The sequence below is a fragment of the Apus apus genome, chromosome 8, assembly GCF_020740795.1.
Source record: "Apus apus isolate bApuApu2 chromosome 8, bApuApu2.pri.cur, whole genome shotgun sequence".
Classification (NCBI taxonomy): domain Eukaryota; kingdom Metazoa; phylum Chordata; class Aves; order Apodiformes; family Apodidae; genus Apus; species Apus apus.
Window position 1 is genome coordinate 1,554,075 of NC_067289.1, and position 17,870 is coordinate 1,571,944.

General features: G+C 44.8%; 1 protein-coding gene across 3 annotated transcripts in view; it reads left to right on the forward strand.

Moving 5' to 3' along the window:
* Window positions 1-17,870, forward strand: part of MAP3K13 (mitogen-activated protein kinase kinase kinase 13) — a 79,891-nt gene that overhangs the window by 15,503 nt on the left and 46,518 nt on the right. For all 3 annotated transcript variants that reach the window (XM_051625918.1, XM_051625917.1, XM_051625920.1), the window contains exon 3: window positions 12,007-12,155. The gene's annotated coding sequence lies outside the window, so the exon portion shown is untranslated. The remainder of the gene's footprint in view (window positions 1-12,006; window positions 12,156-17,870) is intronic.

Genomic DNA, 17,870 nt, shown 5'->3' on the forward strand with positions numbered 1-17,870 from the left:
AAGTGTTTGAAGGAGTGACAGCAAGTACTTTTTAATGTACCTTTCTCACCTCCTTTTCCTAAGGTGTTATGTTTTTCTCCTGTCATGTCTTTGATACACTTGATTATGATGCTTCAAGAGAGGTGACATTTCTGAGCACCATGTTCAGGGCCTGAGCTTGCAAGGTGGGCTTGTCTGAGAGGTGTCTTGAACTTTCTGATTGCAGTAACCTGTAGTGACTTACTGGGACTTAGTAAGCAGAATTTCCAGTCTCTCTTTGGGCTGTGAGTGTAACAAGACAACTGGAAGGAAGGAAAGGGTGTACTGTAGGAGGGCAGGTGTCAGCCCACAGCCCTGTGCAGCTGCCTGTGCAAAGGCTGCTTGCTCAGTAGCCACCATTGTGCTTCTTGGCTGTCAGCCTTCTAATCCAAGTCAACAGTCAATGTACAGCCTGTGACAAGAAGTGCTGGGGCTCTTCAGCAGAGGAAAAGATGTTCTGCTCAACTCTTCTTTGCAAGGAACTCAGTGTTTCGCTTCAGGATTTATCTTCAGGATTAATTTCTGACAGTGGTTTATCTTTATTCTCTCATCAGCCATCTGGCTGGTATTTGAAGCTATGAATTTGAAAAAAGACTAAATCCTGGCATGGCCTCAGGGGTGATCAGCAGCAATCCGTCCATGGCTAGCTCCTCTTGTCTCTTACCCGTGCAGGCTGATGGTCTGTCAGGTTCCACACAAAGAAGGGTGAGGAACCCAGCTGTCATCTTCAGAAGCCACCATGCCTCCTTCCATCATTCAGTCATTCCCTTTGACAAATAGGATTTGAATGTATGAGTCCTGAGCAACTTGTTTGCTCGTTTAGTCCTTCCCTCAGCCCTTTTTAGGGATTTTCTATGTCATGGTCTTACCAGAAGAAAAAGATGTCCCAGTGTGTTCAGGATTGCAGGAGGCATTACAGGGCCTAGGGAACAGACTCCCACTGCCTGTGTTTCCTTGTTCTGAACTGATGATCTGTCTGGAGCATGAGAAACAGCTCTTACACTTGGGTCTCCTCACTCAAGACCCCTCTCTCACTCACCCTGCGCTACATTTTTCAGTATCAAGGTCAGTTTCTGTGGTTCTCAGATTAAAATACATATCCTGCCCTGCATTACCTGTACAACAGGTTTGCTCTCAAAGTACTGAGAGCAATGAGGCTCTTTCTGTGATGCCTCCCCATGAAGCATATGGGAAGGGAGAAGTTTGATCAACCTGTTTCTTACACAAGAAGATCCCAGGCAAGCCCAACGGGGAGGCAGAAGTGAGCATTAAGTGTTCTTTTCTTCTCCATGAGCACTTCTGATCTGCAAAAGAAAATTGCCTTTTATATCATCTGAGATGATTATATTCACAAAAGCCAAGCTAGAAAAATCGTACCTGGATTAGGCACTAACCATCTACAGTCAAAGTCTTATTTTGTGCCTTTATCTTGATTACTTTTGTCACCTGGGGCACTTAGCAGGGGAAAAAGAGCTGCATCATTCTGATTGCTTCATGTTTTCAAGATGTTTCTTGAGAGAAAATATTTCCTGAGCTTCGTTCAATCTCTGAAGTAGAATTTGGTCTTTCTGGGAATCATGTGAGATCAAGTGATTGCCTGGAGCAAGAGAATATGTACTGAAGCTGCAGTGGCAAAGGCCTTGATATCAAAGTCCATTGCTCTCTGCTATTGCCATCTCTGCAGCTGGGTTAGAAATTCAGCTTGTCTTCTTCCTATCTCATGGCTAGCAGTTGGCTGCTAGTGCTTCAGCAGGTGAGCAGGACAGTTTGTCAAGGATTATATGATATTTATATCCCAGCCAGAAATCTCCTTCCCATGGAAACCTCGGGGTAGTCTTTGTGAGGTGTCCTGAGGCGTTTTTCAGCCTTCTTCCTGGATGGGCCTTTTACTGGTTTTTTTGGTCTTCATGTTAAATCCATGTCAGCATGGAGCTTTGACCTTCAGGTTTGCAACTCAGCTTGCACACACAGCATTGTCTGACTTGTATTTTCTGTTCATGATGTGCGTTTTCTTAACTGTGCTCAGTCAGGAATACATTTCTAGCAAGCTGGGGATTGTGTTTGTGGAGTGAACTTTATCACTGTTGTAAAACTGATAAAAAGGTCTTGACTGGGCTGGCTGTGCAGGTGTAGGTCTGCAGGCCTGCCATTCCCCTCTGGTGGTTGGATCACATACCCTTACAAGGCATTTCCTCACACTTGAATCTGTGACATCAGAGCACCTTTTCAGCAGTTTTGCTTTTAAGTAGCTTTAGGAGTTGAGTGTAGCTTTTCTAAAACATGTTTTTTTGCTTTCAGCCTATTTCCTTCAGCCTAAACCCAAGGGCAGTGGCTCCTTCAAGGGGCCCTCACTGGAGGTTCAGGTATTGCTGTGTCTGTGAGGTGCAGTAATTTTTTGTTTTGTCTGCTGTTTGGCACAAGGGAGACTCCCCTGGCCGCCAACTGCTGCCAACAATTAAAGGCAGTTACCTGTCCCCAGTGGGAATAAACGTTTCCAGCCAATATTTACAGCCAGTTCTGTCTTGGAAGAATGAAGCTACTGCTGCTGTTGTCAGCTGGAGATTGTAGGGAGGCTTCCTTTTGGCTCTTCAGTGGGAAGCAAGATGTGAAGTACAGCTCTGGTGGTGGTAGCTTTACTGGTTGCCCAAGCAACACTGCAGAAGGTTTTGCATAGCTATGGCCCAAGCTCCTTAATGGATCTGTTTCTTCTTTGGCAGGTGGTCATGATCTGGGGGGTAACCATGGTCACATTGATGGGTAAGGAGGGAGTTTCAGTGTCACAAAGTGTGGCTAGACCAAGGCTCCTGTGTCTGTCCAGGAGCTGCTTCCTTGCAGTGTTCCCCCTGCTGCAGCCTCTGTCAGACAGGGACAACTGCTTAGCTTCCTCAGTGCCATCCATCTTGTGTTCAGAGACAGTTTCTCATAAGAGAAAGCAGAATGACTGTGTCACAGGAGAGGACAATTACAGTAGAATCGTATCATAATGTGTCATTGTAAATATTTAATGTTTTCTGTCACTCGAGTAGGGTGGCACGCCAGCACTGTGGGAGTCATCTATATCTTTTCAGTGTTGGATTTGGCCCCTTTCTCCAGAGACCTGCAAAGGTTGCTGTTCTGCAAGGAGAAATCCTGCGTGGCACCAGTTTCTGGGAAGCTGGGGATTCAAAGCAGCCAGCAGTGAAAACTGAGGTCCAGCTGTCTCAGGGCTGACAGCTTCCTAGGTGAGGTGTGTGTGGAAGAGCCTGAGGTGCTGCCAGAAGCTAATTGCAGTGCAAAAGAGGCTTCTGCTGGGGGTGAGCTTGCAACATTAATGGTGTCCTTGTCGGTTAATTGCGGCTGTGCTGTGGCTCTCTATTTCTTCATGTTTTTTCACTGCCTCAGGAGACAAGGAAACGACTTGTTGGAACTGTTCCTGAATTTCGTGGCCACTTTCTGAACTCTGTTCCCAGCTTTGAGGAGAGTGCAAAAGATGAGAATAGTAGTAGTGCATGTACTTAAATTCTCTTCATACTTTTAAAAGAGAGAACCTATACTCATTGATTTGTTTTCCAGAGGCTGGGCAGGTTGCAGTAGGCTCTGTGGCATTTGTTGTGTGCTGTTTCTTAGCCTGCCAGAGTGTTCAGATATATGAGGCTCTCATACTGGGAGTGAGGAAAGCTGAGCAAAGGGCTTTCCTGCTTTATTTGATGTTTGTCCATTCAGCACATGGGGACAGCTGGCTTGGGGCAAGGGATATCATTCTAACAAAATACAGTTAATGCTGCTTGGAGTGAAATCTACTTCTGATTGAACCTTTGTGTTTGATTTTAGTGAAGCCACTTTTCTCTTGAGGATTTGAGACAGGGAGGGAAAACTAGATGTGCTGGTGGAGATGGCAGAGGAGGGAGGTAGTTGTTTGAATTTCAACAAGTGGACATAGAAGCAGGAAAAAGAATTAAGTTTGAGGTGAGAAAGATAAATAGGGAAAAGAAACAGGCTCCTCTCTGAAGGTGGAGGGGGAAGAAACATGATGGTGATCAGGTAACAGTCTGAGGGAGATGAAGAGCAGGAAAGGGAAGAAGAACTAAGGGGAACATGTTAGAGGGGTCGTGAAATGCATTAATTAATCTTTTAGGCTCTTCTTGCATTTTAGGCAGGAAGAAGCACTTGTTAGCAACTTGGGTCCCCTCGAAATTATTTAACCAGTCTGAGCTTATAATTTAGAATGGGATGGGAATAATTCAAGGAAATTATGGAGAAGGAGTGATCCTTGTTAATAGGTTTTTTGGGTTTTTTTTGCAAGGGAGATGGCACAGAGAGAAAATCAGCCCTTCTTTTAGGGACAGTTTTGCATGAGGAACTGTTTGAGATGAGTCCCTTTTCTGCTCCCAGGACTCTGCAGGTTTGTTTGGTTCATTATTTCAAGATGCATCTTGGTTCTCTGGTCCTACAGTTTCCCAGGTTTCTGAGCAGGCAACATGCTGCCTTTCATCAGAGATTTGCAGCACTTGCTGTTTTCTAAGCAGCAGCTCCTGTTCTCAGGTGACGTCCCCAGCACTGTCGAACTGTCAGAGCTGTGAAATTGAGGTGCCTGCTTCAGAGCTCTGTGTGTAGTGCCAGCAATGAACATCTCCCTGCTCCTTTTCTCCTATTTTATTTTTATACTTACATTTCCACTTTTGTGTCATTTAGCAGCCAAAACAGGAGTGTGCAGTTCAGCACCAGCACAACTAGGCTTACTACAAATCTGCTTTGCTCAAATGAAACATCTATGTGGCCAGAGGCTTGTCAGCTGACCCACCTCAGGTCTTTCAGCCTCCTACAGTGTGAGGAGCTTTTATTTTGCACTTTGACACAGCCCCTGCAAGAAATACAGCAAAACTGTCTTCCACTGGCCCCTCTCCCTTCCAGCCCATCTTTCCTTTGTGTGTCCAGTTTGTTTTTTTCCTTAATCATTGCTTATGGGGAGCAGCTGTTGGTGTAAGTAATGCTTAATGTTCCCTGTGAGCTGGAAGGTTTCATCCCAGTCTGATGGGCAGAGATCTGGCTCCTGTTATTTGTACCTTATTCTGCTTTCAGCAGCCGATGTGGAGGGGGTGTAATTGAGCAGGAGCTCCTTATTAATTGAACAGAATCACAGAATCACCTTGGTTGGAAAAGACCTTGAAGATCACCGAGTCCAACCACTAACCAGACACTGACAAGTCCAGAACTAAACTATATCCCCACGTACTGTGTCTGTATGACTCTTAAACCCCTCCAGGGATGGTCACTCCATCCCTGCCCTGGGCAGCCTGTGCCAGGGCCTGACAACCCTTTTATTGAATAAATTCTTCCCCAACATCCAATCTAAACCTCCCTGGCACAACTTGAGGCCATTCCCTTTTGTCCTGTCACTTGTAACTTCACTGAAGAGCCCTATCCCCAGCTCTTTCCAACCTCCTCTCAGGCAGTTGCAGAGCCACAAGGTCTCCCCTCTGCCTCCTTTTCTCCAGGCTGAACATCCCCAGCTCCCTCAGCTGCTCCTCATCAGACAGATGCTCCAAACCCTTCCCCAGCTCCATTGGCCTTCTCTGGACACACTCTAGTAGCTCAATGTCCTTCCTGCAGCCTCACTAGTGCTGAGCCTGGATCTCCTCTGCAGTCTTCTCTGTGACCTGAAGCTTGGAGTGAAACCTGGGCAGTGGTTCTGTTGCTTGGGTGTGCTGGGGGTGAAGGTAACTTCTCCAGAAGAGAGGGTGGTTTCTGAGCCTAGCCAGAGACTTTTACAGCACCTAAGGGATATTGCAAATGCTCAATCTGCCCTGCAAGAGCATGATTTACTTCTTTGGTTTAACTTTTTTTAGCTCAAAACTGTACTACATGGATGCTAAAAGCCCACGCTCCTAAAATAGATCGAGTATAACAAGCACTTCAGTGATGATTCCTCTTCAGGAGAGGAGAGAGAGAGAGAAGGTAACAATGAACAGATGGCAGGTATTAGTCACATCACCTAATATATCTGAATACCTCAGACACTATCAGCACAAAGGTGGTGGAGGAATCTTGAGGGAATGAGTCCTAACAAACCAGGCTGGATATTAGAGTTGCACAGGATACAGATAGAGGGGACCTGAGAAAATGAGGGCACTTGCAGCCCAATGAGCTGAACCAGGAAGAACATGCTGGCAGAGGCTCAAGAGAGTTGTGGCTGGATCCTGAGCCTCCTTCTACCTGCCCAGTTTGCAAAGCCATTCCCTCATGTCTTTGATGTGTCCTACAGGGCATCACTCCTTGGAGCTCCCACGCTTGTAGCACAGTTGCCTCTGCAGAAGGGCTGGGACCAGTACCCCAGAGACAACCAAACTCTTCCCGTTTCAGTATCATCTTGAATGGCATCATTCTAGCTTTTGCTGCAATAAATGCAGCACAGAAGCTGCTTGATCTTTTCACGTAGTATCTAAATTGCCAGAGTGCACCTTGCAGCCTAATTCGGCTGGCTCAGCATCCCCTCCCTCCTCCAGGTTGCTGGTGTCTACACCTTGGCCCTGGCCCAGTTGGCAGTCAGCTGGTGGGAGAGCCCCTGAGCTGCTGCTGCCTGCTGGTTTGCTGGGAACACCTCATGTGAACGAGACACAGAAGATGTACAGTCCTTTGTCCATCAGTGGCTTCCAGCAGACTCGACGCCACAGAGCAAGTAGGGCACTGAAGTGCCCGTGGAGGTGTGGTGGGAGAAATGCATCCTCTGTAGGTGCTTGATCTGATCGTGGTGTTGGCACAACCCTTGGCTTTAAACCTCTTCAGTCCCCAGGGAAGTGTGGCTGGGGCTGGGGGGCCAGGAGGGCAAGGAGCACATGTGGGCTCGTTTGACCTCCCTGTGCAGAGTGGGGTCATCAGGACTCACAGCACCAGCCTGATCTCCCCACTGTGTATATATATTTTTTTTTTTCCTTTTTTTTCTTATTTATTTTAAAATCTTCAGCCACGCAGGCTGAATGTGCAGTCTCCTCCTTTTTTCTTCTCTATTGTGTCATCTTTTTGGCATTTGTCTATGAGGAGAGCTGCTCAGCTGGAGATACTCCCATCATTTTTCACACTTGTGCTCAGACCTCTGCAGAAGCCAAGCACCCTGTGGGCCCCTGCATTACAGGTCCTGTTTTGGTGGCACCTTGCATCTTAGGGCTTCTGCTGTTGCCAACACCTCGTGAATGTTTGAAGTGAATAAAGCTCTTCCCTGTGATCTCTGCTGATGAAGAAGGAGTTAAACTAAGCTCCCTTTCTTAATGTTGATACTTTAAATGGTGCCAGAAGGCTTTGAAAATGTGACAGGGGACAGGGCAGCAGGCAGCAAACACCCGTGAATGACAATACTGCTCAATATTTGCTGTTAATTGAGAGAGGCAGCAGCTGCTGGTATGCAGCTTCAGCCAGGATGAATTAGTAATGAGTCTGTAGCTCTGGGTTTCTTTCCTGGTTTAAAGTTGTAGCAGCCCTTGCAGTTCAGTAGCATGCTTGGGAAGGAAATAAAAAAAAACATAGCAGGCCCAAATTGAAGATGTAATTTTGTTTTGCAGTGAGTTGTCATGGAGCTGTGGGGACAGTGATAAATTTGGCAACAGCAATAAAATTGCCTTGTATTTAAGGACCGAACTTAAAGATTTTGGGTTAGCTTTTCCTTCCTGTGTGGCAGACAGTGGGAATGTAGCAGGCAAAGCAAGCTCCTGCTTTGAAAGAATGTGCTTTTGTTGCTTTCTCACTGACTTCCAAAACCACTTTCAGTTATGGTTTCTCCAAGCAGAGGTTTTGGTTTAACTTTCTTTGCTGGCCTGCACTGCAGGTCGTATGAATTGCTCTGGTCCTTGCTGGAGGGACCCACAGCAGCAGGAGAAGGAACAGTAATTCAACATTTTCCTTGTGCTTTCTTTGCATTTTTGCCATGCAAATGTGTTTAACCTTTGAAAACTTGCTGATAAGCTGTTATCAGCCAACAGTTAAAATAACAAACCCTCCCACCTTGCTGAGTAGGGAGAGGAACTTCCCAGGGCTTCAAGGCCTGGGGATCTACAGGAACATGAACCCAGGCAGAGCAGCCAGGCTGGGGACAAAGTTTACTCTCTAAAGAAATCAGCCCCAGCTGCCAGTTTCATGCTGTTACTTCCCTCGAAGTATTTATTTTGCACAGAACATTTTATTTTGAACTGTAGGTGGGACTGTGAGAGTGCAAAACTGTGTTCCAGTGGCTAGAGCAGCATCTTTAACAGGTGGACACAGGAAATGAAATTCTGGCTCTGTTGAAAACAGTGCTAAGAGTCCCGTTGATCTCAGTACAGCTCAGCTTTCAGCACAAGCAAAGGAATTTTGAAGCAAATAATGTTTTGTTTGTTCAGTTCTTTAAACAAAATCCATCTGCAAGGCTTGGTGTTTGAATCCAGAACCTCAGGATTCTGCTGATAGTTTGTTAGGATGAGAAATACTAGATTGAAAAATGCCTTGGGCCCACAATGATTATGTTAAAGTGGGGGGGGGAAGCCAACCAGCAGGTGTATTGTATAATCCTGTTTCCAGTTTCTATGGTTTCTGTAGTATTTACTTTTGGGTTTTGTATTTGTTCTATTTGCATGAACAGTTTTTACCAAGTGGGCAAGTGCACTTAGGCATTTTTAAGAGCTTAAATCTATGGTTCACCAGGCTGTCTTCTGTCATGGCTTGTAGATGCATGCAATCTTTCAGATTGCATCTGGAAAGCAAGTGTTAAAGTAGAACACTGTAAAAGGTGGTGGCAAATGAAGTGCAGAAAGAGCTAAATTCAGCTGGTGGACAAGGTCCTGTGGCCCCAGAAGCCCCTTCTCATCTAGAATACTTACAGTTCCCACTTCTGCTAGCAGCTATCAGCTGGTGCTTTGAAGTCTGTCCTTAGAAGGCTGTTTATTTTCATGTGAAATGCAATCATTTATTCCAATGACATTCTGCCAACTTCAGGCATCTCCTGTCTTGTGGAATAAAGGCTCAGGGGAGACCCTGTCACCATATTTCAGTACTTAAAGAGTGGCTGCAAAGAGGGTGGAGACTCCCTTTTTTACAAGGAGTCACATGAAGAGGAGGTAATGGGTGCAAGTTACTCCTGGGGAGATTCCTATTGCACACAAGAGGAAAAATTTTACAATGAGAATAATCAACCATTGAAATAATCTCCCCAGGGAAGTAGCAGATTTCCCAACGTGGGACACTTTCAGGATTGGGCAGTTCAGGATGCTGGGCCATCTTGCCTCGTTTTTGCCCAAAAAAGTGACCCAGATGATCCTTGAGGTCCCTTCCAACCTGGGCCTCTGTGACTCTGGTTTTTCTACAAGCATCTCTCCAATTTTATGTGCTGTTTTCTGTGTATGTGGATTGTGTTCAAAGCTGTAACGTGATCAAATACCATCTTTACGGTTTTATGTGTTCTTTGATTCTCTCAAGTCTGTAATTATTGTTTAATCTGTACTATCAACTTACACTGCTTGGTTTTCTAAGCAAGAAAACAAACCTTGGTGTATTTACATGCACCATTCCTGGCTTACAACAGTGGTAAAAATTTTAATTCCTGACTTTTGGAGTATTTTTCATTGATTTCATTGAGCCACCATGTATTTTCCTTGTAAGCAAGGGCAAATATTTATATTTTTAATATCTAAAAAAGGATAAACTCAAAAGTTTGTCTAATAAACCTGCTAAAAGGTATGTATATTTACTCTGGTTTTTATCCTTCCTTACTGTTGGGAGGCCTTACTAACTGCTTGATGAACATTGTCCTCAGCAGTGTGCTGATTAGGAATTAAACTATATCCCTATGTGGTATGTTCCAAATTTCTAGGAAGTTTTTTGTGCTGTGGCCTGTAACACGTTGTGCACGTGCTCCTCTTCTTTAGGCTGCTCAAATGCCTGCACTGGAAGGAATTTTTAAAAATTGATTTTATTTTTTAATTATTTGTTTGGGTTGGAAGGGATCAGGGAGATCATCCAGATCCAACCCCCTGCACAGGCAGGGACACCTCCCACCAGCCCAGGCTGCTCCAAGCCCCATCCAACCTGCCCTTCAACACTGCCAGGGATGGGGAATGTGAGAGTGCAGCTAGAGCCTTCAGGACACTGGTGGAATTCCCTTCTGCTACTGGTGTAAGGGCATGAATAGATTTACTGCAGTTCTGTGCCTGTCATGGCCACTGGTGACACATTGCCTCCAGGAGGGTGCTTGACTTGGAAATTACTCTGTAAATAAATGGTTAATACAGGGCTGGTGCAAGGCTACAGAGGTTGCAAAGTGGTACTTTCTTGTGCAAGAATATTGCTGTATCATCCTCCTCCTTTCTGTTGGCCAAATAGAGCCTCTGAATGTAGCCTAACCTTGACTTCACAAGCTTTCTCTAATTGGGAATGTGGAATTAGAGAAGATAAGGAGAGAACAGGGCTAAAATGAAATTACAGTGGTGGCAAGACTCCCAGTGTTGTTGGTGAAAGACCAAAAAGTGTGTGCTGAGTTGAGCTATTGAGAGTTCCTTTTGCAGGACTTGGTTTTGTTATTCCTTGGGCAGTGGTTTTTAAGGCATATTCAACAGAAATTATTCAGCTTCTGTAGTTGTGAACTGTTTTTCTCCAATGCAAGTTTTCCATGTTTGTTTCCAGTACCACCATGCAACTGTTACTCTTTTAAGTTGAGTATATAATTCCAAGACCCATTCACAGCTGTCCTTTTGAGGTTATTTTCCTGAGGTTGCCACTGCAAGTGACTGTTCCAGAATATGTGACTTGCCAGTGAGTACGTGAATGAGAACATGAAGGTCCAGACAGCAGAGAGGGTTGTGAGCAGCGAGGGGTGAATTGCTCTGGGGGGACCCAGAAAACAAACAGCTCCTGCTGGCAGTCATCCCTGCCTCCTGTACCAGGGCTGCTGGTGGCACCTTCTTCCCCACCAAGGATTGCTCTTACAGTTCTGGTTATTGTTTCCTACGTAATTTACAAAAGAATCCTGAAAGTTAATGTGGAGTTGGATCAAAGTATGCAGTTTTGACAGGGGAGTGGAATAGGTGTTGCTTACTCTTACTTCTGCCAGGAATGAGGAGTATGCTGAACTTCTCAAACTTTGGGAAGGGTCTCAGGAGCAGCTGAATCATGTGTGGTGCATAACAGGATGGTGCCTGTGGTTTTCAAGGCCAGCTAGCTTTTCTTGTCTAAAGCCTCTTGAATTCTGGCAAGAGAGCTGTGCAGGTGTTCCTGAACCCCTTCTTCAATGCTGCAGGAGGCTTTGGTGTGTCTGTGATGGACAGAAGCACAATGTTTGCAGGGAAAGCTAATCTCTTTTTAGGACCTGTTAGTTTAGTCCTTGCATTAAAGGCTAGTATCAGTCTGTGGTTTCAAGGGGCTGATTGTTTTAATTTGATGAAGAATTGGGCTGTGGTGCAGCCTTTTTATTTCTGTGGGGTGGGAAGATGATGCAGGAGGCTCAGGACTGGAAGTCTCAGTATTTGTTGTCTCTTTGCTTGCATGTGTCCCACAGCAAGAGAAGCAATGTAGTACTATGAGTAGTACACATGTAGGAGGACTGTGACCACTTCTCCTAACATTTTCTTCAAATTAGGAAAACAAATAACTTAATGTTTAGATATAAAATTAAGGTTAAAAAGTCATTAGTAGGTTATCTTGAAGTATATTGTTTTAAAATCTAATCCAATGCTGAATGATGTGATTTGTAATACAGCAAGCTGTGAGCTCCTTTACTGGAGCTGCTTGCTTAATTTAGATTAAAATTGTACTGTAAAGGGATTATAGAGTGTTTGCCTGTGCTAAGAAAGGATGTTCTAAATGTGTTGAGGTCTTTTTCTACTCCCAGCTTCTTTCTGAAAGTGCATACTTCATTTTGGATGTTTTCTGCTGCATTTCAGTGCTATGTAACATCAGGGTGTGCTAGTGGGATGTTTTGGACGGATTAGGATGCATTTACTTAAGTATGTTTTTGTTCAAGAGAATTCTGAGTTTTCTTCTTCTTCTTTCTAGAGAGAAGAATTCAGTGCTGGACTGTCCTAAACATTTCATCTCATGGTGCAACTTCAGAGAACTGCTTGATTTACCTGACTTGAAGAGGAGGCCCATGTGCAGTAAGCCAAGAGGACATGGGCTTTCAGTGCATCTGGAAAAATGATCAGGTAACACCAACAACCAGGAGTTGATGTTTAAATGGTAATAACTATTTAGAAACTTGAGGAGACATGAAGCAATAAAGCACTCACTCCTGCAGTGCCCCTTGCATTTTAGGTGTGCTTTTCTTTCTAATGGTAGGGTGAGTTTGCCTTCTCGTTTTCTGTTGTGTCCATAACCATTTCACTGCTCAGCTTGCTCCCTTGCAGTGGCTCAGTTGCAGCCACTGAGCTGGGATCCAACTTGGATGTGCATGAAGAAGGGAAAAGTGGCAAAGGGGTGTTTGCATAGCCTGAGCTGAAGTTCATCTCACAGTGCTTAGATTCTTCAAGTATACCTTGAACTCTGAAAGCATTTGAATCCTGTTAATTCAGGTTTATGGATTTTGTGAGGGGGTAACTTTGATACATTATTTCTCTGTTGTTGAAAGTTCTATTTAATTGGGCTTGATCTAATAATTGGCTGGAGAATGGACATGTCCTCACAGGGGTCCAGGCTGTTGTAGCTGGAGTAGAAACACCAGCAAAATCCCAGAAAACGCAGAGTGGTGCTTGATTTTGAAACGACAGGACCAGAGGAAATGGCCTGAAGTTGCACCAGGGGAGGGTTAGACTGGAAGAGTTTCTTTACTGGAAGAGTGGTCAGACACTGGAACAGGCTGCCCAGGGAGGTGGTGGAGTCACCATCCCTGGAGGGATTCAAGAATTGTATAGATGAGGAACATGCTCCAGTGGCCAAAATTGTAGATTGGGTGTTTGTGGGTTTTATTTGGTGTGTTGTTCTTTTTTTGTTTGTCTGATTTGTTTTCATGGTTGCACTTGGTGATCTCAGAGGTCCTTTCCAACTGTGACTATTCTGTGATTCTGTGAAATTTGAGCAGATTATAGGTTCAATCATGTAAGAACTAAATGGCTTTAGCTATTTGTTTTCAGGCAGCTGTTCATCATTTCTAAAATAATGTAAAATGGCTAAAGTGGTGTCAAACTTTACTGTTGGAGGCAACAGCTCTGCACAGGCACTTGGGTTGGCTGGCTCACCTCTTGCTGGGGCTGTGTCTGGGGTCTGTTGCCATAGGTAGTGCAGAGCTTGTGCCTCTCAGGTGTCCCACTTCCCGTGCTTCCCTTTGGCAACCATCAGGACTTGCTTTTGCAAGCTCCCAGCACGTTTTACTGTGATGAACTGTGGATTCATTAAAAAGTAGCTTGGCACTTCTCTGGTAGGTTGGCAGGGTTTGTTTGTTTTGTACTTCTGTTCACAGTTGTGCTGCCTGTCTTGGAGAAGACAGAGCCTGATCTCAGAGGAGGTGACTGCTGCCTGGGAACGGCCGCGTTCAGCTCGGGGAGAGGAGCTTTGGGAGGCTGAGCAGGGCAGGGAGGAGGAAGGGGTGTGAGATGCAGTAGGCAGCCAGGAGCCTGCAGCTCCTGCAGGGAGACTCAGGTAATGCCAAGAAGCAGCCAGGCCTCAGGGGTGATGAGGAGTTTCCCCAGGGACCAGGCAGCACTGTGCAGAGGATGCTGCAGTTTGGGTGTTGAGGGCTAAGTGGAAGCCTGGGAGCAAGACCCAGCAGGCAGGGAGGGTTGTAAATAAACCCTCCCTGTTTCTAGTCTGACTGAGCTGGTCTCTGAGTTTCCTTTACTGAAAGTGTTCCAAGAAAGCTTTTTTTCTTTGGGGAGCTCCCTGTTAGGCAAAGGTCTCTGTGGATTTGGCAAAGAGCTCTGAGTCCAGCCTCGGACAGGTTGATCCTGTTGACTAATTACAATTCCATTTTCTGAGGAGTGACCAGCCATACATGAACACCATGAGCACCTGGGACATGGGGTCAGGAGCTTTAAGGTGGCCTTTGGTCTTCAAGTGTGCTGCTCTTCCCCTGTGTGCTTAAAGTCAGTCTGTATGGTCTGCTGTCACTTTTGAAATGTGACATGAGTGGCAGGAGGTTTCTTTCTTTCTGCCCCATATTCTCTAATCTTCTAATGCAGCTGTGTGAGCTTGCAATGTTTTTTTGTAATGTGCCTCACCTTTAATGGTTCTTAACGTGTTTTAGATATTGCTGTTCCTAAGAATATATCATCTGTTGCATCTGTGTCATATTTGCAGCTTCTAAGTTTAACTGTACATATTCTGTGTATTAAAAATGGAATTTTACCTCGTGTGTTACCAAACTTGCATGTGAAGAACTGAAAAGGAGCAAATTGTATAAAACTGCTGTAATCTTTTGGGAATTGGGTTTAGAGGAATGTTGTTGTTTGTTTTTATTTAATTTTTTCTTGTTTTCTTTAAAGGTGTTAGCTGAAAAATTCCTTCTTCTTGTCTCTATAATTGTAAAATGATCTCAGGTTTTCTTCAGTTAGTGAATGGACATGTGCATAGTGCAAGAAAACGTTTGGTTGCTTCACTCAAGGAGACTGAAAATGGTTTTTGTTCTTTACATGTTCTTTATATTTGTATGTTGTTTGTTGTAAGGAGATGCTTGGTGCAGGGAAAGCTACAGATAGGTAAGGTTTAGGAGGTCCCTGAGCCACCTCTGAGTGGGTTTGCAGGAAGATGTGAGATGGTGCTACATTTTGGGCTTCATTTCTTAATATAAAAGCTGCCAGTCTTCACCTGTCCATGAGGAGTGGTGGGTGCTTAGAGGCAGAACATCCATATATTTAGACTCATTACGAATTATCCTTAAGGTGAAGTATTTTACTGAAGAATCAAATTCTCCCTTGATTTGAACCTGGTTTAATCTCAATGAAAACAATTAGTTGCATGAACTGCCCTGTCCTTGCTCGTCAACAGTTCATCAGTTGCTTCATCAACATTGCTGCTGCTTCTTGTTTTGTTCCAGTTAATAGCCAAAGCCAGTCCATATCAGAGTGCTCTAGGCATGGTAGTGGCTTCAGGATAGAAGGTGCAGTTTGCAAGGGACTGTGACATTTAGTAGATGGCATGTCATGGGAAAGCAGGTGGGCCAGACAAGTGTCTTAGTCCTGTGGTCTGTCATGGATTTTTCATCTAGTGCATAATAACTTTTGTGAAAAGTACACAAGCAGTGTCTGTAAACATTCCCTTCCCTAATAAGTGGGAAATTGGAGTTGGAGCAGGCTGGGATTGCTATGCTCCAAGGAAAGTGCACTCACCTTTTTACTGTGCTCATGGAGGACTGCAAGTCATAAAACACTCTTGTGAGAGACTTGTCCTGGAAGGTACCAGGGTTAATGCTTTTTCAAGTGTTTTTGAACACTCTCTTAGCCATGACTTGGATTAAGTAACTGGGTGCTTTTTTTCCCTGGGATGGGCAAATCCAGTGCAATGCAATCATAGAATCACAGACTGGTTTGGGTTGGAAGGATGATCAAGATCATCCAGATCCAACCCCCTGCATGGGCAGGGACACCTCCCACCAGCCCAGGCTGCTCCAAGCCCCATCCAACCTGCCCTTCAACACTGCCAGGGATGGGGCAGCCACAGCTTCCCTGGGCAACCTGGGCCAGGCTCTCACCACCCTCACACCCAAGAATTTCCTCCTCATGTCTAATCTAAATCTCCCCTCTTCCAGTTTTCATCCATTCCCCCTTGTCCTCTCCCTCCCTGCCCTTGTCCAAAGTTCCTACCCGGCTTTCCTGGAGCCCCTTCAAGGGCTGGAAGGCTGCTATGACCCTCCCCCATGGGGGAGGTCTGGGCAGATAAAGCTGGTGTTCTGATAGTGTTGGAGTATTAGGACATTGGCCAACTTTTATGTGCCCTGTTGGTGAAGGCAATTTTTAATTTTTGGTTGTCATTAAGGACAGGTCAATGACTTGATTCAGAAAGCAGGTCTTTGGTGTGTCAAACAGCATCTCCTGAGAGTGCCCTGCTCTGGGGTGCCTTCTGCATCCTGCAACATTGTCCAATGCTGTGTGTGAAAACAGGGATCACAGTCACCCTTGCCGACAAGTTAAGTGCTCTCCATCTGAATATTCTGGACCAAAAATCAGTTAATTCTGGTTGTCACTATTTAAAATGTTGTCATAACTCTTCATGAAGTGAATAATTCTGTGTCATGGTACCTCAGGCAGACAAAGATGACTCTTCTAGGCTCTGCATTTAGCAGTGGGGGAACAGAAGTCTCTTGGGAGACAGGAAAAAAATTACAGAATCACCTTGGTTGGAAAAGATCTTGAAGATCACCGAGTCCAACCACTAACCAGACACTGACAAGGCCAGAACTAAACCATATCCCCAAGTACTGTGTCTGTATGACTCTCAAACCCCTCCAGGGATGGTCACTCCACCCCTGCCCTGGGCAGCCTGTGCCAGTGTCTGACAACCCTTTTAGTGAAAAAATTCTTCCCAACATCCAGTCTAAACCTCCCTTCAGTAAGCTCTGAAGCAAAAGCTACTCACGGCTTCATGCCTCAACGCTCGTCTGGGAGGAAGACATTGAGCAGGTTTTGTTTGTCTTGAGAATATTTACATTGGGCTGATCCACTCTTCTTGCAGGAACTTTATCACAGCACTGCAGAGGAAACTGGTAGTACAAAATATAGTGCCTTCTTCTGAGTTATGCCTGAATTCTGCTGTCTTCATGAGTTTTCAGCAGGTTTTGTAGGTTTTTGCTAGAAATCTGAATAATAATCCTCAGAGGGGTTGTGTAACAGTAGCAAGGATGGAAAGATTTGCTCCAGCAAGATCTCCAACTGCAAAAGATCAGATTATTTTTATAGCTCTGGTCTTGCTGCAAAGCTTTCAGAGCTTTATTATCTTCACAGGAGAAGAGACTTGAAAGGTTCCAAAAGGTCATCTTGACCCTTTGCATCAAATCATTGTCACTATTGCTGGGCAATTGTGAGACTGTTTTTTTCCTTCATCTCCTAATACAGGAGGCAACACGACTTCTTAGCCTGGTCCTTCACCATGTCTTTACTGTTCAGAAAAGTTGTTCTGGTGGCCTAAGTACGTTTTTCTTGTGGCAATTTGAGTCCATTACTTCTCACCACTGGTGTGGAGGGCAGGTTTCTTCTTTCTTTGCAAAAACTGTTTCTATATTTAATAGAAATATATCTCAAGCTTCTCTTTTACTGTGGAGCAACCTCTCCAGGACTTAGCTCACTCATTTCTCATATCTCAGCTTATTAATTGTCTTGTACTTCTCTTGTGGTTCCTCTCTTTCTTGCCAAGCCTGACCCAAAAATGGACTTCACCAAAGGTAGCCTGGGAATGTGTGCTCCTGCCAATGGATGGAAGTTGCCATGTTTGTGTGAACTTGGTATTTATAATTTGTGCTCATTCTGTGATCCTCTCTATCCCCAACCCTTATCTACAAAACAGCTGCTCAGCAGTTGCTTCTATATTTGTGCAGGTGATTTTTTTTCCTCACAACAAAACTTGACCTCGTGGAATTGTCCTGCATTTTTTCATCTCTTCTCCAGCTTCATTAATTCCTCCCTCCCAGTAGCTTCCCATTTGTTCATGCCTTTTTCTGGGAATATGCCTTTTTGTGGAAATAACATAAATTCTAGGACTTTGTCTTCCTCTTGGCACTGAAACTGAGGTTTCATTGTCAGATCTCTCATTTCTTTTGCACGCTCCTGACCTGGGAGAGGAAAGGTGACTGTAGCTCAGTTGGCTTTAAGCTGCCTTTATAACTGCTAACTCTACATACTTATTTTTCCTTCTTTTGCAGTATTTCTCACTGCTGGCAACTCCATTAGAGTTAATTATTGTTATGGAAGACTTCCTTTTGGCATGTTCTCTGGGAG